The sequence below is a fragment of the Syngnathus scovelli genome, chromosome 6, assembly GCF_024217435.2.
Source record: "Syngnathus scovelli strain Florida chromosome 6, RoL_Ssco_1.2, whole genome shotgun sequence".
Lineage (NCBI taxonomy): Eukaryota > Metazoa > Chordata > Actinopteri > Syngnathiformes > Syngnathidae > Syngnathus > Syngnathus scovelli.
Window position 1 is genome coordinate 13150020 of NC_090852.1, and position 23426 is coordinate 13173445.

The 23426-nt window shown below is 44.5% G+C and overlaps 1 long non-coding RNA gene across 1 annotated transcript; it reads right to left on the reverse strand.

Moving 5' to 3' along the window:
• Window positions 1–221: 221 nt before the first annotated feature.
• LOC137840387 (uncharacterized) lies at window positions 222–4409 on the reverse strand. The gene is made up of 3 exons (XR_011087005.1): window positions 3477–4409; window positions 971–1093; window positions 222–508 (listed from the first exon to the last, which is right to left on the reverse strand). It is a non-coding gene; the product is annotated as an uncharacterized lncRNA (long non-coding RNA).
• Window positions 4410–23426: the final 19017 nt, after the last annotated feature.

Here is a 23426-nt window from a genome sequence, read left to right on the forward strand (position 1 = left end):
ATTAGAGGTGCCTGTGCAAAATATCAAATAAGCAACGCCTAGACAAAATCCGCAACTAATTACCAGCACAGTAATCCCCGCTCCTTTGCAGGAGTTACATTCCAAACCAACTTCACGATCACTGAAATCCACAATATACAAAAACCTAATTTAAATATACCTTAGGCATGTTTTTATTATTGGTATTACATTTGAATATTTGTAAGGTCTTGAAACACACTTGAAATAATACAAATATATTAAGAGCAAGACCAGTGAATGAAACTAATATATTTTGTCGACAGGATAAAAAAAAAACCAGCATAACCTGCATTATAGACACTTTTAATCAAACTGTATTTTTGCACTTAATGACCTTTTCTGATTTTTTGCTTTGATCATTAAAACACTGGATGCATGAAATACAGTTGATGTTAATGGGAGGCATTCCAACATACATTTGGATTACCTCTTAATTTGATGTACACAGTGTGCAGGGAATCTCCCACATCCTCTGGACAGCCATGTGCTAGAAGGAAGCAAGAGTGGAGTATATGTTATTGAGGTTCGTGCTACTGTGTCACATAAAAAAAAAAAAAAGTAGGAGAGACACACACACACACACACACTTCCACACCCACCGGCAAGCCTCTTCTTATCATTTTATCATGATCTATGAAGAAATTCTCCAGAGGCCCAGTCGTGCAAGAGCATGACAGGAGCGCTTTGCACTTTGAAGTGGAGCGACATTATCAGGAAGTATCGTCTTGAAATAGCATCTCTTCTCTCCATCTGCGGGGCTGCTTCCCTGTCGCTTCTCATCTTCCGCTCTCTCCCGTCTGTCTGCGGACAGCCTCTTTTTCTTCTCCTACTACCAGCTCAGCAACTTGCTTTTGTCTGCTTTTCTCTTCTCTCATCCTTGTCCATCTGTTTACCTCATTTCTGACACTTCCATCCCTCATTTTGCCTTTCCTTTCCATTTTCATCTCACCTCCTGGTCGCCTCTCAGGGAGGCCGCGGATTGGGGGGCCGCAAGAGACGAGCCACTGGTCAGCGGTAATGACACTCGGGCCGAGGGTCGCGCAGGTCGCCTCTGCTGGGAATGTGAGGGGAGCTGGAGATGGATGGAAAGAAGGAAAGGCATGACTAAACACGCAGACTGTATTGAAATGAAATCCCATTGGGATGATGTGATGTGAAGGCCCTGTTCTACAGTGAGAATTTGTTTGAATAATTCAATATAAACACATTTCTCGAGCGGGAATGAAGATGACAGAGAAATCAAGACATCAAACCAATGTAGCCTGACAAGAGTCACAACCTTGCCGCCACTCCAACATAAAGAGGAATCTACACCCTGTCGCTGTTTTAAGACTATATTGCACCTGACAGAAGAAAGGAAGAAAGGAAGCTATAAGGAGCATGAGAAGAAACGAGAGGATACAAATATAGCGGGTGCAAAATGGAAGAGGAAATAAGAAAGTAAAGTCAAGCACACTTTAATTAGGGGCGCTTCTCAGCAGGAAGTCACAGCTCAAAGAGCTTTCATCGACTCAACCATTTGTTACTTCACTTGAGTCTGTGTAAAAGTGAGACAATGAGAACAACAGCGCTACCTGTTTGATTATTCCGGCAATTACTGGCGCTGTGGCAGCAAGGCCAGGAAAACAAATAAAATACTGGCGCTGAGTGCAGCCCAGCACCTGACAGTGGTGTCATGGCAAATTGGAGAGGACCACAATAGAGCAGCCAATATAGGAAGCCATGTCTGTGAACTATAATGTGGAATGCGGTCACATATTTTAGGTGCTGCTAAATGGGACCTAGTGGGGGTGAAAATGTGCTGCAAAATGGATCCGAGTGGGGATGAAAACGTCATTGCTCATAGCCCTTCAAATGATCCGCTTTTTAGTTGTACTACTAAATCAAAGCAAACAACTTTAATATATTAAGTGGATCCAAAAAATACCAATATTTATATAATAATAATGAGAGCATCTTTCTGATATCATAATCAATGACTTTTAAAAACGGGGCTTTTCTAGTTAGCCAAAAAAACAGAAGTGGCATTTTCTGTGCGTATTAATTTAACAGGTATTTGTGACAAAGCTCTCACCAAAATTGCATATTTTTTTGCCACCATGTCCAATGTTGCGAGTGTTGCTGCAAGAACTGTCAATTTTCTTGGTCAAACGAATTAAGTGCCTCATCTATGTGTACGTGCGCACACAGTGAAACAAAATTCTTTTGTCACTTAATCCACACACAGAGTAGCTATTTATTCAAGATGTCTTTTTGTGTTTGTTTTGCAATTCATAATGACATCATGAAAGTAGCTAAAAATGTAGAGACCTGATTAGGCACGTAACATCATCTTTCTTTCATCACAGAGCGCAATCAGTTCTCCCCTCTCAAAGTGATTCTGTATGCATTACACCTGTTGGCCTGCAGACTTGCCTCTCTCCCTCACTAGCATCCTCAATGCAAATGCCTGCAATGTGATGGAGCAAAACATTGTACTTGATCCGTCACCCCCTGGCCATCACGGCTCCGCGTAATCCACGCAGTGACTAAGTGAGCGGCGTGCCTGTGGCTTTAAAGCCGCAATCCACAATTGCCATTGAAAGGTGGCCATGTGTGACCCGCTCTCCTCTGCGGCTCACGGCGTGGAAGTTGATGACACACAAAAGGGAAGATGGCACACGATGAGTCCAATATCACTCACTTCACATTTTTGTCAATGTCACCACCGCCTGTTGAATGTGACCTCAAACACGCTGCCATCAATCCATTCTCCCTCTTATCTTGCTCTATTAGTGTGTGTGACTTTGAACGTCACACTACCCTTTTGAGATAACAGATAAGGCAACCTACTGCGAACCAGGATGACTCACCAACACACAGACAAGACAAGGCATTATTGAAAATGTACAAAGATAATCATGTTTGGTTTTGTTTGATGCTGTTTGAGGGCTATTCATTGAAAAATGTGATTTTTATTGGTGGTATAAGTGGTGTAGATCTGAATTTCATCCAACTGAGAACTGTCTAATATCTTGGTTTCCTTGAATAGTTAAGTGGTAATTAAGAGACAATATCAGCTCTTCGTTTAATGCAGTTTTTCACCTGCAAACTGCAATGACACAATAATGAAAATGTTTTTCGAAGAATACCTGTATCAGTCAAAACTGAATGTCATTATATTTGGAGCAGCAAAAATAATTACCCCGATAATCATCTTGTATTGGATGTGATTATATTGTGCAAGTAGTCATAATATTGTGGCTGATCGGTCATCTGATTGTATCCCAGAGGGCATTGCTGTCGAGTCCAACATGTACAGTATGTGAATAATAATGACAAAGACCACATTACACACAGTGGTAAATCCTGAGAACAAATGTGTCAGCTAAACTAAAGCCTAGTGGCAAGCAGCACACACAACAAAGGGCATTAATGAATGAACTCACAGATGCATGATAATGTGACATACGTACCTGCAGCTCTTCATTCATTCTGCAGACCCTCCCTCATCTTCTTCTCTTTCTTGCTCTTCTCCTTGGTTTGTCAGGCTGAGAGGTTGTACTCACCCCATCGAATTGGGGACCGGGCTCAGCTGCAGAGACTGACATCATCCTTTCACAGAGGAGGTTTTCCCCACCCGCTATCTGCACCTTTCTCTCTCTCTCTCTCTCTCTCTCTCTCTCTCTCTTTTGCTCTCTTTCGCTCTCTCTCTCTCTCTCTCTCTCTCGCTCTCTCATATGCATGCTCACTCGCACACTCTCTCTTCATCGCTCTCTCGCTCCAGCTCCCTTCGTATAGGAGCAGACTCTCATTTTTAATCTCTCCCCCACTTTTTGTTTTTATCATTAGTCTACTGCCCTCTCCTCCATTTGCTAAAGCGTCGCATGGAAGCTCAGCTCAGAAACAAGTTTTAAATCGGGAGTTTCCAGGGCTTCCCGCTGTTATGTTTTAGCCCTCAGTGGGCTGTGTGAACCTGTCACCATCAAGGAAGTCTATCTATGAGGGCTTCTCTCTTCGAGTTTATATTAATAGATGCGGCTGCCTTGCAGCTCTCACATTTTCACATTTCAAGATCAGGGAATGTGGGAGTGAAATGAAGAGTGAAGCGTAATGGGCAGCGTTTCCAATTCTTTCCGATCAGCACAATGAAAGTAAAAAAAAAAAAAAAAAAAAAAAGCGAACAGCGGGAGCCTCTGTGATTGGAAGGAGATGAATGTCTGTCTGCTGAGGTGCTTGTGGGGAGGGGACGGGTGCTGCTGTCCATGGTGCTGTTTACCACACAAGGAGACATCACCAAGGACACCGGTGACCTTCCAACAAGGCGGGGGAAACCTGTTAGCGCCGCAGCAGAAGCATGGATAAACACGCTCCAACGTGAATGCAAACACGCACACACACACACACACACACACTGCCGTCCAACACCCCCTCCTCTGTCTCCCACAGGCATTTCTCTGCGTCTTGACTCATTTAGGATTACATTCATCATTGTACGGTAACAGTGGCAGGTGAGATTAAAATAGATTAGCCCTATTAAAGGGATTCATATTGCACAAAAACACACACAGAGATACAGATGTCCACTGGATGACACACACACACACACACACACAACACACACAACACAACAGGACCAACAAAAACTCAGCAAAATATCTGAAAATGAGTTGAAATGTGAGCGCACACATTCTGGGATGGTTTTGTAAACAGAATGGAGTTGTGTGTTCTGCTGCTTTGTTGTTGTCCTAACTCTCTCCTCAAGAGGTAGCTTTTAGAATCTTGCCTCCTTGTTCCCATAGTGACACTCAACCTCACACCCACCCCCCACCACCTCTTCCCATTTCATGTGTGTAAAGAGACATCTTTATGTGTGCATTACAAAGGCTAAACGGGGTTGGGGTTGCAACCGCAAGCGAGATCTTACAAATAATTTGGGAGATGTAAATAAATGAATGAATGAATGAATGAATGAATGAATGAATGAATGAATGAATGAATGAATGAATGAATGAATGAATAAATAAATAAATAAATAAATAAATAAATATGATCACTTTTCAGATATAAACATTGTCATTTTCTTTGTTTTTGGTAAACAATTTTTAAAACAGCCCCCAGCAAAAAGTCCAGTTTGCATCTTTTGTTGAACCAATTTCAGAGTTTATAGCGCTCCACATTCTCTAGAGTTAAATCAACACTTTTGAAATAGTTAAATACTCTGAGAGAGAAAGTATTCATTTAAATTACTATGCCGAGATAACACTACAGGAGTAGACAAGTAACTCTTCCTAGACACATTTGTTTTCCCTCTTGGACAGTGTTAGTTTGACTGGAATTAAATCTCCAGTCCCTGAGTCCAAAGTCAGTAACAACTCAAATTGCATAATAATCATCAAAAGTGTCTGCAAAGAGCAAAATGTGATCAAAAGTATATCGGTTATGCAGCGAATAATTGAAATGTCCTTATTCATTTCACTGCAAACATTATGTCCAACATTATATTCACGACAATCAAGTTTGCCTCATTTGAACACCACATTTGAAGAGATCATTTTAAGCATATCACTGTTGACCACAGTTTCTAGGAGTGAAAATAACCTCATGGGCTTGACATTTTTTGTTTGAATGTCAGTGTTTAATAAGCAAAGAGGAAAATGGCGCTGACTCATCCCTCTCAAAGTGGAGTGCAGGTGTGAAGGCGGAGTTTAACTCTACAGAGTTAATCTAACATAACGATCTGTGAAATAACACTTAGTGTGGACGCCATTCAACTGTGAAAATGTTAACATAGCAGTTAAAATCAACTCCCCAAAATGCAATCCTGAAATGTAAAGACTCCAATTTGCGCTGTCGTTGCACCGTTGCTAGTGTAGTCCTTCACATAGTTGACTTGACTGCTCCATTCACAATTACTCTTTGATTGACTGCAACTTGTCCGTCTTTCCACTTAGAATCAGCTGGAATGGATACGACAAAGTAATTACAAGAGCATTCTCGGGTGTTAATGAACATTTAGACCGACCTTGAAGGCTAAGGAAATTATAGGAAACGCAGACGTATTCTTTCACTTAAACACGCCGTGTGTACTAACAATTCATTATCATTGAATTTGTCACTTTCAAAACAACTTGGTTGATGTAGCAGATTAGGAGATTGATGGGGTGTGCATGCGTGTGGCCCCAGTCGGAAACAGCACACAGGAGCAAATCCCTTCTCCTCACCTAAGCCACGCGCGTTCCGCATCAGTGAGTTGGAATGAGCAGTGAGGACACTGGAGGCCTGTCTAAGATAGGATTATCTCAACTAAGATTTCCGCCATCTTGAGCTGTCACAACTCTTGACAATAAACAAAGAGACATGTGACAAACTTAATGACATGACGGATGAGGAGGGCCTTTTGCTGCGTCTTCTTAATCATTCACCATCTAGATAATGTAATTCATTAACACCCGAGACCGAAATAGAAAACTTGTGTTGATTCGTTCAACCTGTCGACAGGTTTAATCCGTGTTGCTCCTTCCTGCGGTTTGTATCATTCTAACAATGACTAACATGGCAGAAGACACAATGTGAGCGCAGTGGCAGGCTGGTATTAAATAAATCGAAGCAGTTCCCCGTGAGTGCTTTGAGGTAAGTGGTGCTTCTTGACATCCAGTTGACGAGAAAAGGACCTTTCTACACAGGAAGAGCTCAAGCAGCAGCTAGGAGAATGCAGTAGGCTTTCAAATGAGGATGTTCATGTCAGCCCCAGTGCATTTTACCATCTCCCAGATATCTCCACCAAACTCTCATATATAACTCAGTATGTCAGCCAGAGTTAGAAGCGCCACATTACATCCTGGATTTTAGTTATCACCAATAAATTGGAGTTGCTTGATTCCAAACATGTGACTCGGAGCCAGAGGCCCTAGACGACTGTACTGTCCTCGCCGCTGTTCTTTTGGGTCTTGAACCAATCCCCAGTGCGCAACAATGCCTATTCTTCTCTGTATAATTGGACTGGATGACAGCCCATCTCCAGTCAGCCCCTGAAAGCCTCAAGTGACAATGGGGTGCCTGACCTGTCGCATGACTTGAATGAGGCAGAGATAACGCTGACACACACACGCGCAGACACACACGCACGCACACACACGCACACACAGTTTGTGTCCTTCTTGTCAAAGTACATTGAGTTACATTAAATTCCTGGAGTCAAACTCAACCTCTACTTTAGCTAACCTTTCAAAATGAGAGAATAAACTGATTTAATCAAAGAGTACTAGTCAAATTAGCACGCACACATTTGCACAAAAAATTAACACATTTTGCACTGGCGAACTTCTTTAGGTTGGACACTTTATATAATCGTAAAATCATCAATTATACACACACACACGTACATGCACATTAATCAGAACAGCAAGAGAGCACGACGACTGTCACGACTCGTCCCCGATCATGTCATAGTTTTGTTCGTGTCTGTGTGCTCGCCCCTCCCCTCCTGTGTGCCCATGATCAGTGTGATTATTCCCACCTGCCTCTCGTTACCTGTCATGTATATAAGTCCTGTCTGCCCTTCACTCCCTGTCGGATCATTGTTATGTGTTCATGTCATGATGTCTGTTTGGTTCCTGTCATTGGTAATGTCACCCTGTCTTTTTGTTTCACGTCTTTTTGGTCAGTCTCGTTGTTAGGATTTGTTAAGTCATGTCAGTTGCCGAGTCTGTTAGTTTGCCTTTTTTGACTTCACCAGTAAGACCTGGTCCAAGCTGCACTTGGTCGTCCTGCTCCATGCTTCACCCGACCGTGACAGGCAACAGGTTTAAAGATAGATCAAATTTTTATTAATATCTTTAAACTCATCTCTATTTACAATAGGAATTCATTAAGAAGCAAAAATCGTTGCTGCCGGTGTTGCGCATAAAGCTGGTAGGACAGTGACAAAGTGTACATTTGAATGGCTGCCAGCAAGGTACATTATTATTCAGTCGCTCCACTATTCTGGCTCGCCTATTTTTATCTGCATGTGAGGTTGTGAATATAAAATCCCAAATCCTGTTGCATATGAAACCACACTTATGCTCACGCGCAAACAGATTGTGAGGCCAACACTGTGACTGTGTCTTAATATAGTTTTCAGGGTGGTATTTGTTCAAGCAGATTCCCGACTTGTGCTCCCAAAAGCACATACTGTGTCTCTGTCCTTCTCAGTATATTTGCTGTTCGCTTTGTCGCCACAGAAACCACTATTACCCAAGCATCCCCTTGCTGTTGGACACTTAAAGTGGCTTCTCCTCGCTCTCACTCGCCATTAAGCCCCTTCTCCCATCTTTCTCTCCCTAGTCAACACTTACTGTGGATGTGCGAAGCCTAGTCGGTAAACATCGGTGACAAACACTGACACTCAGCTGCTAGTGGTTAAAAATGGCTTGGTATTAAAAAATACCTCAGTTTATTCAATATTTGGAACACAGTGTGATGCCTCAGTCAAGACCTTGACAAGGGCCTTAGAGTTAAAGGTTCCCCTCCACACCATATTGATTTAGCTCACCAAAATGTGGTCTATTTTCTCTGTCTATTGACACAATTTGTTCAGAAAGACAGCATATGTGTCACAGTTATATTGAATAGCTCGGGGGTGTTTTGTGGCCATCAGCCATTCTTTATAACAGCAGGAACAAAAACAATGAGAATGCATTAAAAGCAATTATTTGACTCCAAAGGAAAGCCTGCAGCCGGCAAGCCACATACTAAAACAGGGAAGATCATCTTCTTTGCAGCTTTTTCTTCTGGGGGGGGTCAGCATTTCAGATGAGCTTCATTGAATATTCCTGCTAAGGGCGCTCCTTTTGTTGAATCCTTTTGCCCTTCGTTTGTTTTAGGCTAATATCCATGAAGGTTTTACGGACAGATGTGCTTCCTGACTGCGGCAGTCTGAGATTTTCCCCCCAGAGGCTACAGACAGGGAAGATAAGACGAGTGCATGACTCTGTTTTAAGAATAAGGTTTTAATTATCCAGCCATCAATTTTCCAAACCGCTTGTCCTCACAAGGCTCATGGTGGTAGTGCTGGAGCCCATCCCAGCTGACATCTGGCAGTAGGGGGGACACCATGAACTGGTTGCCAGCATGGCAGGCAGACGAACAAAATAACAGTAAAATGGACCCAAGGACCGCAGTATTTTACTGACATTTTACAATCCTCTCACTGAAATTTACTTGAACACCATATGGATAGAGCTCGATTTTACGCAGTCCACAATTTGGGAATCGGGTTAACCCCGTAAACACATTGTATGGAAAGGCAGCCGAAGGGGTTCTTTGTTAATGTTGATTTAGGTCAGGCATGTTGTTGGGATGCTGAAGGAGTCAGTTTGCTTTAGTGATGTGCATTCCAGTTCTTTTAAGTGAACTGGATCTTTAGAATCAGTTCACTCAAAAGATTGATGTTTAGCAGCAATAAATACTGGTTATTTTTGTTGTAGACCGGATGTCTTTTGCAATGTTTAATTGTGGCGCCTTTAAGCATCAGCATCATATTTTACAAACACTTCCCTTTAAAATTATATGTATTAAAACATGTTTTGCTAGTTTGGTGCTTGGGTGGTGGTAGTGAGCGCTGACATTTTGAGGAGATACAACCTGTCGAAAACATTATTTTCCGGCTTTCAGAGTGCTTGGCTTTTACAATGGTGCAAGAAATGGAAAAGATTTAATGATTTCTTCCTCTAGTTACTGTATCCATCATAATATGGCTGCTGCCGCTTTGGTCAGCAGCAGCAGCAGGTGGTATCAGGTGGTCTGATGTGACGGAAGTGTAAGTGCCTTTCAAATTGCAGCATAGCTTGTCAGCCCGCGGGCCTTGGGAGTGGTGTGTGTGTGTGTCTGTGTGTGTGTGTGTGTGCGTGTGTGCATCGCAGGGTAGGATCGAACCATGTTTGTTTACTGAATGGCTTTTCCAAAGTCTGGCCTTCACATGCGTGCGTGCGTGTGCGCGTCTGTGTGTGTGTGTGTGTAACAGTGAGAGAGGGTGGTAGAGGATGGGTGTAAATCTCTGGATGGGTCTTTGGGGACTGTTTGAGAAGATGGCTTATAGCATCTTAGATTGATGAAGTGATGGTGATGGATGGAGGCAATAAAGGTCTGGATGTCCTGTCTGTTGCCAGCGATGAGGTTGCTATGAATCACTCGTCTGGGGATACCGAACATGACCATGCTCAATAACCGTCCATTTCTTTCACCACTTCTTTCACCATCGCTATGATGGAATTGTTTTCTGAATGTACAATTTAGAAGCTCATGGTGCAACAACATCCTGTGTAATTTGATGAGATCAAATAGAAGAGCCGTATCGTCAGTTCTGCTTTTTGAAATGTACTGTAATAATGCTCACTTGTAATCGACACAGCGAGAGCAAGTCAGTTTGAAATGAAGAACTACACCGCATCTTAGAGGGAGATGTTTGTAATATTTGGATTTTGGTTCTTTTAGACTCTCCAAGGTCCAACATAGTTGTTTTGTTTTGAATAATAAGTTAACATAAATCAACTATTCCAGGGTCAAACTGTCCCCATCACAAAACCTTTTATACCGGTCCAGACCATTTTTAGTAATATCAGTTTTATTTTTAATGAGAAATAACCAAGGCATGCAGCAAAGGTGGATTCCGCTTTAGATAAACATTTGACATTCTTAGTGAAGGCCATCAAGTCTGGCATGATGGCATTTTCAAGTCCAAAGCCACTCAAAATTTGTGCATTCAGTCCTGAGAGTGGCTTAAACAGTCATATTTTTAAAGCTCATTTGAAGCTTTGGCTTCCAACTAACTTTTGACTGACCAGTTTGCCATTGTATATTGATTTGTATTTCAATTTACTGATGACACTGTCTTTGTAGTTGTCCCAAACACTTTGTTACAGCTCTAGCTGTTGGAAAATATGGACAGATTCATGCAATTTTGATAGCACTTGTTCACATTTCAGTCGTGTGTAACTGGAGCCTGTACTAGCTGATTTTAGGCAAGAGGCTTGGTACATCCTGGACTAGTCCCCAGGCAATCACAGAGGGAAAAAAAAAAAAAAACATTTATCCTCACATTGAAAACTATGGGTAGTTGTATCTTCAGTTAGCATGATTTGGAATATTGGAGGAAACAGAAGTGCAGAAAATCCATGCAATCATGTGTTGAACAGACAAACTTGTTGCAGAGATGTTCCAACAGAGCTTTGAAACCAGTTATCCGGCCGTGTGGCATTTCATGCCTACAAGTCTAATGCACCAAGTTTCACCCTTGACCCTAGATTAAAAAATAATTGGGTGCCATTCTAATTCCATCGCATTTGATGATGCAGGTTTGTGGAACGCATGAACATACACCTCGCCATGTAACAAAGTGTTTAAAGCATTTAAAGCGTGTTCACTGTTCATAATTTGTATGCAAACATTTCATGAGTGATTGCGAGGCACACAAAAACAAATCCAATCAACACAGTCTGCCGCAATTCCCGAAGAGGGTCATTTGAATAAACGGCTATGGCAAATTGCATGGTTTGTGTCAACACAACAAGTTAATGATCACAGATGATAATTGGAAGTTGGAAGCGGGGCCTCTATGTTGTGGCCCATGAATGTTCGGAGGCAAAGAGCTCTTGTGATACAAGAAGCGACATAAGTGATTTTAAAATGGGAACACAATTCATCAGTGAGCCATGAATATTCATCCCGCTCTCTGGCTCTTCCAGGGCAGCTCATAACACGGCGCTACCGTGTCTCGTCTTTGTGTTGTAGACGTCAAGACACATGAACTCTGTGGTTTCTCATTACAAGAACAAGAACACACACAGCTGCCTGCCAAACAGGGATGTGCCACTTCATTCATTTTGAATACCAAGAAGACCTATTCTGGGTTTCACAACAACTGAGCTCGGTGAACATTCATTTTGAATCCCAAGAAGACCAACTCTGGGTTTCACATCAATGGTCCTCATTGGATGCACAGCACAGCCAATCTGCAGCTTGTTTGCAATTAACACCATTCATGACATCTTCTCCACCATGAAGGGCCATGGATTGGATTCTGAGGGATCTCTTCTTCATGTTATGATGCCTGCAGGCCCCTTGGTGCTTTCCGTAAATTTTAACATGTAGCCAGTAGTGAGTAGGGCTGCTTGACTGACAGGCCTTGGCCCCTGGGGTCTTCAGAGATGGAGGATGGGTGGAGAGGAGGTGTCAGCAAAGGCTGCACTTGGCTTGTACTTCTCTAATTTTCTTCGCACTGGTTTCGGACTGTCAGGCTGTGAGAAAGGCTTCACTGCATAATTCATTAGAATGCCTTGCTTTTTCACTGTTGCACGATTAGCGGTGGGCACCTTAGACCCTGTTTAAAGACAAGTAATGGACCTATGGTTGACCGCAACAGTTTGGAAACAGCTTGGATTTTATGGGGAACATCCTATTCTGGTCAAGCACGACTGTGCCAGAGTGCACAATGTATGGTTGAAAGAGTTAGGTGTGGATATAGTAGTGTTCAGAATAATAGTAGTGCTATGTGCCTACAAACATTAATCCAGGTTTTATAAATATATGTATATATATATATAAATATATATATATATATATATATATATATATATATATATATATATATATATATATATATAATATAGATTTTATGTTTTATAAATATAGATTTAGAAAACTGATAAATATATGCATATAAATATATATAATCTTTTTATTGTGTCATGGGAAACAAAGTACCAGTGGATTCAATAAATTCTCACAAATCTGACATTTATACATATGTGATCTCATCTTAAGGCTGTGAAATTGGGATATTAGTAAGAAAGAGTAGAAAAGGAAATAACAGTAGTGTTGGCATTCAGTCAGTGAGTTTGTAATTTTGTGGAAAAAATGCATTTGAATCAGGTGTCCTATTTAAAGGTGATGCCAGCACATACTTTTCTCTTTTTAAATTTTAGGCTTTCAGCATACCTGTTTTGTAACACTTAATATCCCTATAATAGCAATGCCAATAAACAATGAATGGTGGAAAAGTTGCTTCACGACCAAATCTTTCCTGTCAACCTAATTACGACATCTCTGTGAGGATATAGATGTATGAGCAGGTATGTGTGTTTGAAGCGTGTTCACTGTCTCCCCTCACAATCTGCTTGGCATTTACTTCTTAGGAATGTGTCAGAAAAAAAGATTTTATCTCTGATGCAACATGGCATTCCCTTCATCAAATATGACTACAAAAAGCTGATCCTTTGAACACTTTGTTGGAGCATATGATTGAAGCCTTTATAGCAGGGGTGTCCAAGTCCAGTCCTCGAGGGCCGCATCCCTCCATGTTTTCCAAGTTTCCCTCGTTAAACACACCTGATTCAATGATCAGGCTCCTGCAGAACGTGAGGATGAACTGATCATTTGAGGACTGGACTTGGACACCCCTGCTATAAAGGCTTCAATCATATGCTCCAACAAAGTGTTCAAAGGATCAGCTTTTTGTAGTCATATTTGATGACTAAAGTCCCAATAATCGTGAGCAGCAGGGGGGGAGGGCCCCATTTCAACCCCTTACACTGAGTGCCAAGCAGGGAAGAAATGGGTACCATTGTTATAGTCACTGGTATGACTCGGCAGGGGTTTGAACCCACAACCTCCCGATCTCAGGGCGGACACTCTCCTCTTAGGCCACTGAGCTGGTAAACATTTGTATCGTAGTATAACACTTATAGTCGTTTTAAATAACCTATATACGCCTAAATATTGTTATCCAATATATCTACTGCAATTTCACATTAGATTGCTGGTTTGAAATTTGCTTTTAATATTATTATTTTTAATAAACATTTATGTTAAAACTTGTCTGGCGTCTTATTACTTGTTTCGCTTGTGAGCTGCTCCATAAAACCATACATGTTCCAGAGCCTGAGAGCAAGGCTTCCATAGGGTAGTGGTTAGTGCTCTGGGCTGTCACCCCAGCGACCTGGGTTTGAATCTCAGTGGGACCCAAAAAATTTTCACTGATCCTGTCTTCTTGTGAGCTGCTCCATAAAACCATACATGTTCCATGGCCTGAGAGCAAGGCTTCCAAAGGGTAGTGGTTAGTTCTCTGGGCTGTCACCCCAGCGACCTGGGTTCGAATCTCAGTGTTACCCAAAAACTTTTCACGCTTGTCTTCTTGTGAGCTGCTCCATAAAACCATACATGTTCCATGGTCTGAGAGCAAGGCTTCCATAGGGTAGTGGTTAGTGCTCTGGGCTGTCACCCCAGCGACCTGGGTTCGAATCTCAGTGGGACCCAAAAAATTTTCACTCTTGTCTTCTTGTGAGCTGCTCCATAAAACCATACATGTTCCATGGTCTGAGAGCAAGGCTTCCATAGGGTAGTGGTTAGTGCTCTGGGCTGTCACCCCAGCGACCTGGGTTCGAATCTCAGTGGGATCAAAACAGGGTTAGGGTTAGGGTTAGGGTTAGGGTTAGAGCTAAGGCTAGGGTTTTGGTTAGTACTAGGGTTAGGGTTGGGGTTAGAGCTAGGGTTAGGGTTACAGGTTGGGTTAGGGTTAGGGTTAGTGCGATGGTTAGGGTTAGAGTTAGAGCTAGGGATGGGGTTAAAGCTAGGGTTGGGGTTAGGGCTTGGGTTAGGGTTAGAGCTAGGGTTAGGGTTAGAGTTAGAGCTAGGGTTAGAGTTAGTGCGAGGGTTAGGGTTAGAGCTAGGGTTGTGGTTAGGGCTTGGGTTAGGGTTAGAGTTAGGGTTAGGGCTTGGGTTAGGGTTAGAGCTAGGGTTAGGATTAGGGTTTGAGCTAGGGTTAGGGTTAGGGTTAGAGTTAGTGCGAGGGTTAGGGTTAGGGCTTGGGTTAGGGTTAGAGCTAGGCTTAGGGTTAGAGCTAGGGTTAGAGTTACTGCGAGGGTTAGGGTTAGAGCTAGGGTTAGAGCTAGGCTTAGGGTTAGAGTTAGAGCTAGGGTTGGGGTTAGAGCTAGGGTTAGGGTTAGGGCTTGGGTTAGGGTTAGAGCTAGGGTTAGGGTTAGAGTTAGTGCAAGGGTTAGGGTTTGAGCTAGGGTTAGGGTTAGAGTTAGGGTTAGAGTTAGTGCGAGGGTTAGGGTTAGAGCTAGGGTTAGAGCTAGGGTTAGGGTTAGGGTTAGAGCTAGGGTTAGAGGTAGGGTTAGGGCTAGGGTTAGAGGTAGGGTTAGAGCTAGGGTTAGAGTTAGTGCGAGGGTTAGGGTTAGAGTTAGGGTTAGGGTTAGAGCTAGGGTTAGGGTTAGGGCTTGGGTTAGGGTTAGAGCTAGGGTTAGGGTTAGGGTTAGGGTTTGAGCTAGGGTTAGAGCTAGGGTTAGGGTTTGAGCTAGGGTTAGAGCTAGGGTTAGGGTTAGAGCTAGTGTTAGGGTTAGAGCTGGGGTTAGGGTTAGAGCTAGGGTTAGAGCTAGGCTTAGGGTTAGGGTTAGAGTTAGAGCTAGGGTTGGGGTTAGAGCTAGGGTTAAGGCTTGGGTTAGGGTTAGAGCTAGGGTTAGGGTTAGGGTTTGAGCTAGGGTTAGGGTTAGAGTTAGGGTTAGAGTTAGTGCGAGGGTTAGGGTTAGAGCTAGGGTTAGAGCTAGGGTTAGGGTTAGGGTTAGGGTTAGAGCTAGGGTTAGAGCTAGGGTTAGGGCTAGGGTTTGAGGTAGGGTTAGAGCTAGGGTTAGAGTTAGTGCGAGGGTTAGGGTTAGAGTTAGGGTTAGGGTTAGAGCTAGGGTTAGGGTTAGGGCTTGGGTTACGGTTAGAGCTAGGGTTAGGGTTAGGGTTTGAGCTAGGGTTAGAGCTAGGGTTAGGGTTTGAGCTAGGGTTAGAGCTAGGGTTAGGGTTAGAGCTAGTGTTAGGGTTAGAGCTGGGGTTAGGGTTAGAGCTAGGGTTAGAGCTAGGCTTAGGGTTAGGGTTAGAGTTAGAGCTAGGGTTGGGGTTAGAGCTAGGGTTAGGGTTAGGGCTTGGGTTAGGGTTAGAGCTAGGGTTAGGGCTTGGGTTAGGGTTAGAGCTAGGGTTAGGATTAGGGTTTGAGCTAGGGTTAGGGTTAGAGTTAGAGTTAGTGCGAGGGTTAGGGTTAGGGCTTGGGTTAGGGTTAGAGCTAGGGTTAGGGTTAGAGCTAGTGTTAGAGCTGGGGTTAGGGTTAGAGCTAGGGTTAGAGTTAGTGCGAGGGTTAGGGTTTGAGCTAGGGTTAGGGTTAGAGTTAGGGTTAGAGTTAGTGCGAGGGTTAGGGTTAGAGCTAGGGTTAGGGTTAGGGCTTGGGTTAGGGTTAGAGCTAGGCTTAGGGTTAGAGCTAGGGTTAGAGTTAGTGCGAGGGTTAGGGTTTGAGGTAGGGTTAGGGTTAGAGTTAGGGTTAGAGTTAGTGCGAGGGTTAGGGTTAGAGCTAGGGTTAGGGCTTGGGTTAGGGTTAGAGCTAGGGTTAGGGTTAGGGTTTAAGCTAGGGTTAGGGTTAGAGCTAGGGTTAGAGTTAGTGCGAGGGTTAGGGTTTGAGCTAGGGTTAGGGTAAGAGTTAGTGCGAGGGTTAGGGTTAGAGCTAGGGTTAGAGCTAGGCTTAGGGTTAGGGTTAGAGCTAGGGTTAGGGCTAGGGTTTGAGGTAGGGTTAGGGCTAGAGCTAGGGTTAGAGTTAGTGCGAGGGTTAGGGTTAGGGTTAGGGTTAGGGTTAGAGTTAGGGTTAGAGTTAGTGCGCGGGTTAGGGTTAGAGCTAGGGTTAGAGCTAGGGTTAGGGTTAGAGCTAGGGTTAGAGGTAGGGTTAGGGCTAGGGTTAGAGGTAGGGTTAGAGCTAGGGTTAGAGTTAGTGCGAGGGTTAGGGTTAGAGTTAGGGTTAGAGTTAGGGTTAGGGTTAGGGCTTGGGTTAGGGTTAGAGCTAGGGTTAGGGTTAGGGTTAGAGCTAGGGTTAGGGCTAGGGTTAGGGTTAGAGCTAGGGTTGGGGTTAGAGCTAGGGTTGGGGTTAGAGCTAGGGTTAGGATTAGGGTTTGAGCTAGGGTTAGGGTTAGAGTTAGTGCGGGGGTTAGGGTTAGGGCTTGGGTTAGGGTTAGAGCTAGGGTTAGAGCTAGGGTTAGGGTTTGAGCTAGGGTTAGGGTTAGAGTTAGTGCGGGGGTTAGGGTTAGGGCTTGGGTTAGGGTTAGAGCTAGGGTTAGAGCTAGGGTTAGGGTTAGAGCTAGGGTTAGAGTTAGTGCGAGGGTTAGGGTTTGAGCTAGGGTTAGGGTTAGGGTTCGTTTTTTTTCAAAAAAAACTACCGTGTATGGTAGTTTTTTTTGAACTACCATTTTTTTTTTAAAAAAACTACCATACACGGTAGTTTTTTTTAAAACTACCATGTATGGTAGTTTCTTTTTTTTCAAAAATAAAGCGTTTTCATTTTTTTTTAAAAAAAAATGGTAGTTTACAAAAAACTACCATACACGGTAGTTTTTTTTCAAACTACCGTGTATGGTAGTTTTTTTTTTTTTTTAAATGGTAGTTTAAAAAAAACTACCGTGTATGGTAGTTTTTTTTTGAAAAAATAAAGCGTTTTCATTTTTAAAAAAAAATGGTAGTTTAAAAAAAAACTACCATTCACGGTAGTTTTTTTAAAAAAAAAAAACCAACCCTAATCCTAACCCTAGCTCTAAGCCTAACCCCAGCTCTAAACCTAGCTCTAACCCTAACCCCAGCTCTAACCCTAACACTAGCTCTAACCCTAGCTCTAACCCTAGCTCTAACCCTAGCTCAAACCCTAACCCTAGCTCTAACCCTAGCTCAAACCCTAACCCTAACCCTAGCTCTAACCCTAACCCAAGCCCTAACCCCAACCCTAGCTCTAACCCTAACCCTAACCCTAACTCTAACCCTAACCCTAGCTCTAACCCTAGCCCTAGCTCTAACCCTAGCTCTAACCCTAACCCTCGCACTAACTCTAACCCTAGCTCTAGCCCTAACCCTACCTCTAACCCTAGCCCTAACCCTAGTTCTAACCCTAACCCTAAGCCTAGCTCTAACCCTAGCTCTAACCCTAACCCTCGCAATAACTCTAACCCTAACTCTAACCCTAACCCTAGCTCAAACCCTAACCCTAACCCTAGCTCTAACCCTAACCCTAACCCAAGCCCTAACCCTAGCTCTAACCCTAACCCAAGCCCTAACCCTAGCTCTAACCCCAACCCTAGCTCTAACTCTAACCCTAACCCTAAGCCTAGCTCTAACCCTAGCTCTAACCCTAACCCCAGCTCTAACCCTAACACTAGCTCTAACCCTAACCCTAGCTCTAACCCTAGCTCAAACCCTAACCCTAGCTCTAACCCTAGCTCAAACCCTAACCCTAACCCTAGCTCTAACCGTAACCCAAGCCCTAACCCTAACCCTAGCTCTAACCCTAACCCTAACTCTAACCCTAACCCTCGCACTAACTCTAACCCTAGCTCTAACCCTACCTCTAACCCTAGCCCTAACCCTAGCTCTAACCCTAGCTCTAACCCTAACCCTAACCCTAGCTCTAACCCTAGCTCTAACCCTAACCCTCGCACTAACTCTAACCCTAACTCTAACCCTAACCCTAGCTCAAACCCTAACCCTCGCACTAACTCTAACCCTAACCCTAACCCTAACCCTAGCTCTAACCCTAACCCAAGCCTTAACCCTAGCTCTAACCCCAACCCTAGCTCTAACTCTAACCCTAAGCCTAGCTCTAACCCTAGCTCTAACCCTAACCCCAGCTCTAACCCTAACACTAGCTCTAACCCTAACTCTAGCTCTAACCCTAGCTCAAACCCTAACCCTAGCTCTAACCCTAGCTCAAACCCTAACCCTAACCCTAGCTCTAACCCTAACCCAAGCCCTAAACCTAACCCTAGCTCTAACCCTAACCCTAACTCTAACCCTAACCCTCGCACTAACTCTAACCCTAGCTCTAACCCTACCTCTAACCCTAGCCCTAACCCTAGCTCTAACCCTAGCTCTAACCCAAACCCTAACCCTAGCTCTAACCCTAGCTCTAACCCTAACCCTCGCACTAACTCTAACCCTAACTCTAACCCTAGCTCAAACCCTAACCCTCGCACTAACTCTAACACTAGCTCTAACCCTAACCCTAGCTCTAACCCTAACCCAAGCCCTAACCCTAACCCTAGCTCTAACCCCAACCCTAGCTCTAACTCTAACCCTAACCCTAAGCCTAGCTCTAACCCTAGCTCTAACCCTAACCCTCGCACTAACTCTAACCCTAGCTCTAACCCTAACCCTAGCTCTAACTCTAACCCTAGCTCTAACCCTAACCCAAGCCCTAACCCTAACCCCCGCACTAACTCTAACCCTAACCCTAGCTCAAACCCTAATCCTAACCCTAGCTCTAACCCCAACCCTAGCTCTAACCCCAACCCTAGCTCTAACCCTAACCCTAGCCCTAACCCTAGCTCTAACCCTAGCTCTAACCCTAACCCTAACCCTAGCTCTAACCCTAACCCAAGCCCTAACCCTAACCCTAACTCTAACCCTAACTCTAACCCTAACCCTCGCACTAACTCTAACCCTAGCTCTAACCCTACCTCTAACCCTAGCCCTAACCCTACCTCTAACCCTAGCTCTAACCCTAACCCTAGCTCTAACCCTAGCTCTAACCCTAACCCGCGCACTAACTCTAACCCTAACTCTAACCCTAACCCTAGCTCAAACCCTAACCCTCGCACTAACTCTAACCCTAGCTCTAACCCTAACCCTAGCTCAAACCCTAACCCTAACCCTAGCTCTAACCCTAACCCAAGCCCTAACCCTAGCTCTAACCCCAACCCTAGCTCTAACTCTAACCCTAACCCTAAGCCTAGCTCTAACCCTAGCTCTAACCCTAACCCCAGCTCTAACCCTAACACTAGCTCTAACCCTAACCCTAGCTCTAACCCTAAGCCTCGCACTAACTCTAACCCTAGCTCTAGCCCTAACCCTACCTCTAACCCTAGCCCTAACCCTAGCTCTAACCCTAACCCTAACCCTAACCCTAAGCCTAGCTCTAACCCTAGCTCTAACCCTAACCCCCGCACTAACTCTTACCCTAACCCTAGCTCAAACCCTAACCCTCGCACTAACTCTAACCCTAGCTCTAACCCTAACCCTAGCTTAAACCCTAACCCTAACCCTAGCTCTAACCCTAACCCAAGCCCTAACCCTAACCCTAGCTCTAACCCTAACCCTCGCACTAACTCTAACCCTAACTCTAACCCTAACCCTACCTCAAACCCTAACCCTCGCACTAACTCTAACCCTAGCTCTAACCCTAAGCCTAGCTCTAACCCTAACCCAAGCCCTAACCCTAACCCTAGCTCTAACCCTAACCCTCGCACTAACTCTAACCCTAACTCTAACCCTAACCCTAGCTCAAACCCTAACCCTCGCACTAACTCTAACCCTAGCTCTAACCCTAATCCCAGCTCTAACACTAGCTCTAACCCTAACCCTAGCTCTAACCCTAACCCAAGCCCTAACCCTAACCCTCGCACTAACTCTAACTCTAACCCTAACCCTAGCTCAAACCCTAATCCTAACCCTAGCTCTAACCCTAACCCAAGCCCTAACCCTAGCTCTAACCCTAACCCAAGCCCTAACCCTAACCCTAGCTCTAACCCCAACCCTAGCTCTAACTCTAACCCTAACCCTAAGCCTAGCTCTAACCCTAGCTCTAACCCTAACCCTCGCACTAACTCTAACCCTAGCTCTAACCCTAACCCAAGCCCTAACCCTAACCCTAGCTCTAACCCCAACCCTAGCTCTAACTCTAACCCTAACCCTAACCCTAACCCTAAGCCTAGCTCTAACCCTAACCCAAGCCCTAACCCTAGCTCTAACCCCAACCCTAGCTCTAACCCCAACCCTAGCTCTAACCCTAACCCTAGCCCTAACCCTAGCTCTAACCCTAGCTCTAACCCTCACCCTAACCCTAAGCCTAGCTCTAACCCTAGCTCTAACCCTAACCCTCGCACTAACTCTAACCCTAGCTCTAACCCTAACCCTAGCTCAAACCCTAACCCTAACCCTAGCTCTAACCCTAACCCAAGCCTTAACCCTAGCTCTAACCCCAACCCTAGCTCTAACTCTAACCCTAACCCTAAGCCTAGCTCTAACCCTAGCTCTAACCCTAACCCCAGCTCTAACCCTAACACTAGCTCTAACCCTAACCCTAGCTCTAACCCTAGCTCAAACCCTAACCCTAGCTCTAACCCTAGCTCAAACCCTAACCCTAACCCTAGCTCTAACCCTAACCCTAGCTCTAACCCTAACCCTAACTCTAACCCTAACCCTTGCACTAACTCTAACCCTAGCTCTAACCCTACCTCTAACCCTAGCCCTAACCCTACCTCTAACCCTAGCTCTAACCCTAACCCTAACCCTAGCTCTAACCCTAGCTCTAACCCTAACCCTCGCACTAACTCTAACCCTAACTCTAACCCTAACCCTAGCTCAAACCCTAACCCTCGCACTAACTCTAACACTAGCTCTAACCCTAACCCTAGCTCTAACCCTAACCCAAGCCCTAACCCTAACCCTAGCTCTAACCCCAACCCTAGCTCTAACTCTAACCCTAAGCCTAGCTCTAACCCTAGCTCTAACCCTAACCCTCGCAGTAACTCTAACCCTAGCTCTAACCCTAACCCTAACTCTAACCCTAACCCAAGCCCTAACCCTAACCCTCGCACTAACTCTAACCCTAACCCTAGCTCAAACCCTAATCCTAACCCTAGCTCTAACCCTAACCCAAGCCCTAACCCTAACCCAAGCCCTAACCCCAACCCTAGCTCTAACTCTAACTCTAACCCTAAGCGCCCTAAGAATTGCTATTGCGACGACACATTATCAGTAGGGTAAAACTAACCTGTCTCACGACGGTCTAAACCCAGCTCACGTTCCCTAGTGCTCTAACCCTCGCACTAACTCTAACCCTAGCTCTAACTCTAACCCAAGCCCTAAACCCCATCCCTAGCTCTAACTCTAACCCTAACCATCGCACTAACCCTAACCCTACCTCTAACCCTAGCTCTAACCCCAACCCTAACCCTAGTTCTAACCAAAACCCTAGCCTTAGCTCTAACCCTAACTTGATCCCACTGAGATTCGAACCCAGGTCGCTGGGGTGACAGCCCAGAGCACTAACCACTACCCTATGGAAGCCTTGCTCTCATGCCATGGAACATGTATGGTTTTATGGAGCAGCTCACAAGAAGACAAGATCAGTGAAAAGTTTTTGGGTCCCACTGAGATTCGAACCCAGGTCGCTGGGGTGACAGCCCAGAGCACTAACCACTACCCTATGGAAGCCTTGCTCTCAGACCATGGAACATGTATGGTTTTATGGAGCAGCTCACAAGAAGACGAGTGAAAATTTTTTGGGTCCCACTGAGATTCGAACCCAGGTCGCTGGGGTGACAGCCCAGAGCACTAACCACTACCCTATGGAAGCCTTGCTCTCAGACCATGGAACATGTATGGTTTTATGGAGCAGCTCACAAGAAGACAAGCGTGAAAAGTTTTTGGGTAACACTGAGATTCGAACCCAGGTCGCTGGGGTGACAGCCCAGAGCACTAACCACTACCCTATGGAAGCCTTGCTCTCAGACCATGGAACATGTATGGTTTTATGGAGCAGCTCACAAGAAGACAAGAGTGAAAATTTTTTGGGTCCCACTGAGATTCGAACCCAGGTCGCTGCGGTGACAGCCCAGAGCACTAACCACTACCCTATGGAAGCCTTGCTCTCAGACAATGGAACATGTATGGTTTTATGGAGCAGCTCACAAGAAGACAAGCGTGAAAAGTTTTTGGGTAACACTGAGATTCGAACCCAGGTCGCTGGGGTGACAGCCCAGAGAACTAACCACTACCCTTTGGAAGCCTTGCTCTCAGGCCATGGAACATGTATGGTTTTATGGAGCAGCTCACAAGAAGACAGGATCAGTGAAAATTTTTTGGGTCCCACTGAGATTCAAACCCAGGTCGCTGGGGTGACAGCCCAGAGCACTAACCACTACCCTATGGAAGCCTTGCTCTCAGGCTCTGGAACATGTATGGTTTTATGGAGCAGCTCACAAGCGAAACAAGGAATAAGACGCCAGACAAGTTTTAACATAAATGTTTATTAAAAATAATAATATTAAAAGCAAATTTCAAACCAGCAATCTAATGTGAAATTGCAGTAGATATATTGGATAACAATATTTAGGCGTATATAGGTTATTTAAAACGACTATAAGTGTTATACTACGATACAAATGTTTACCAGCTCAGTGGCCTAAGAGGAGAGTGTCCGCCCTGAGATCGGGAGGTTGTGGGTTCAAACCCCTGCCGAGTCATACCAGTGACTATAACAATGGTACCCATTTCTTCCCTGCTTGGCACTCAGTGTAAGGGGTTGAAATGGGGCCCTCCCCCCCTGCTGCTCACGATTATTGGGACTTTAGTCATCAAATATGACTACAAAAAGCTGA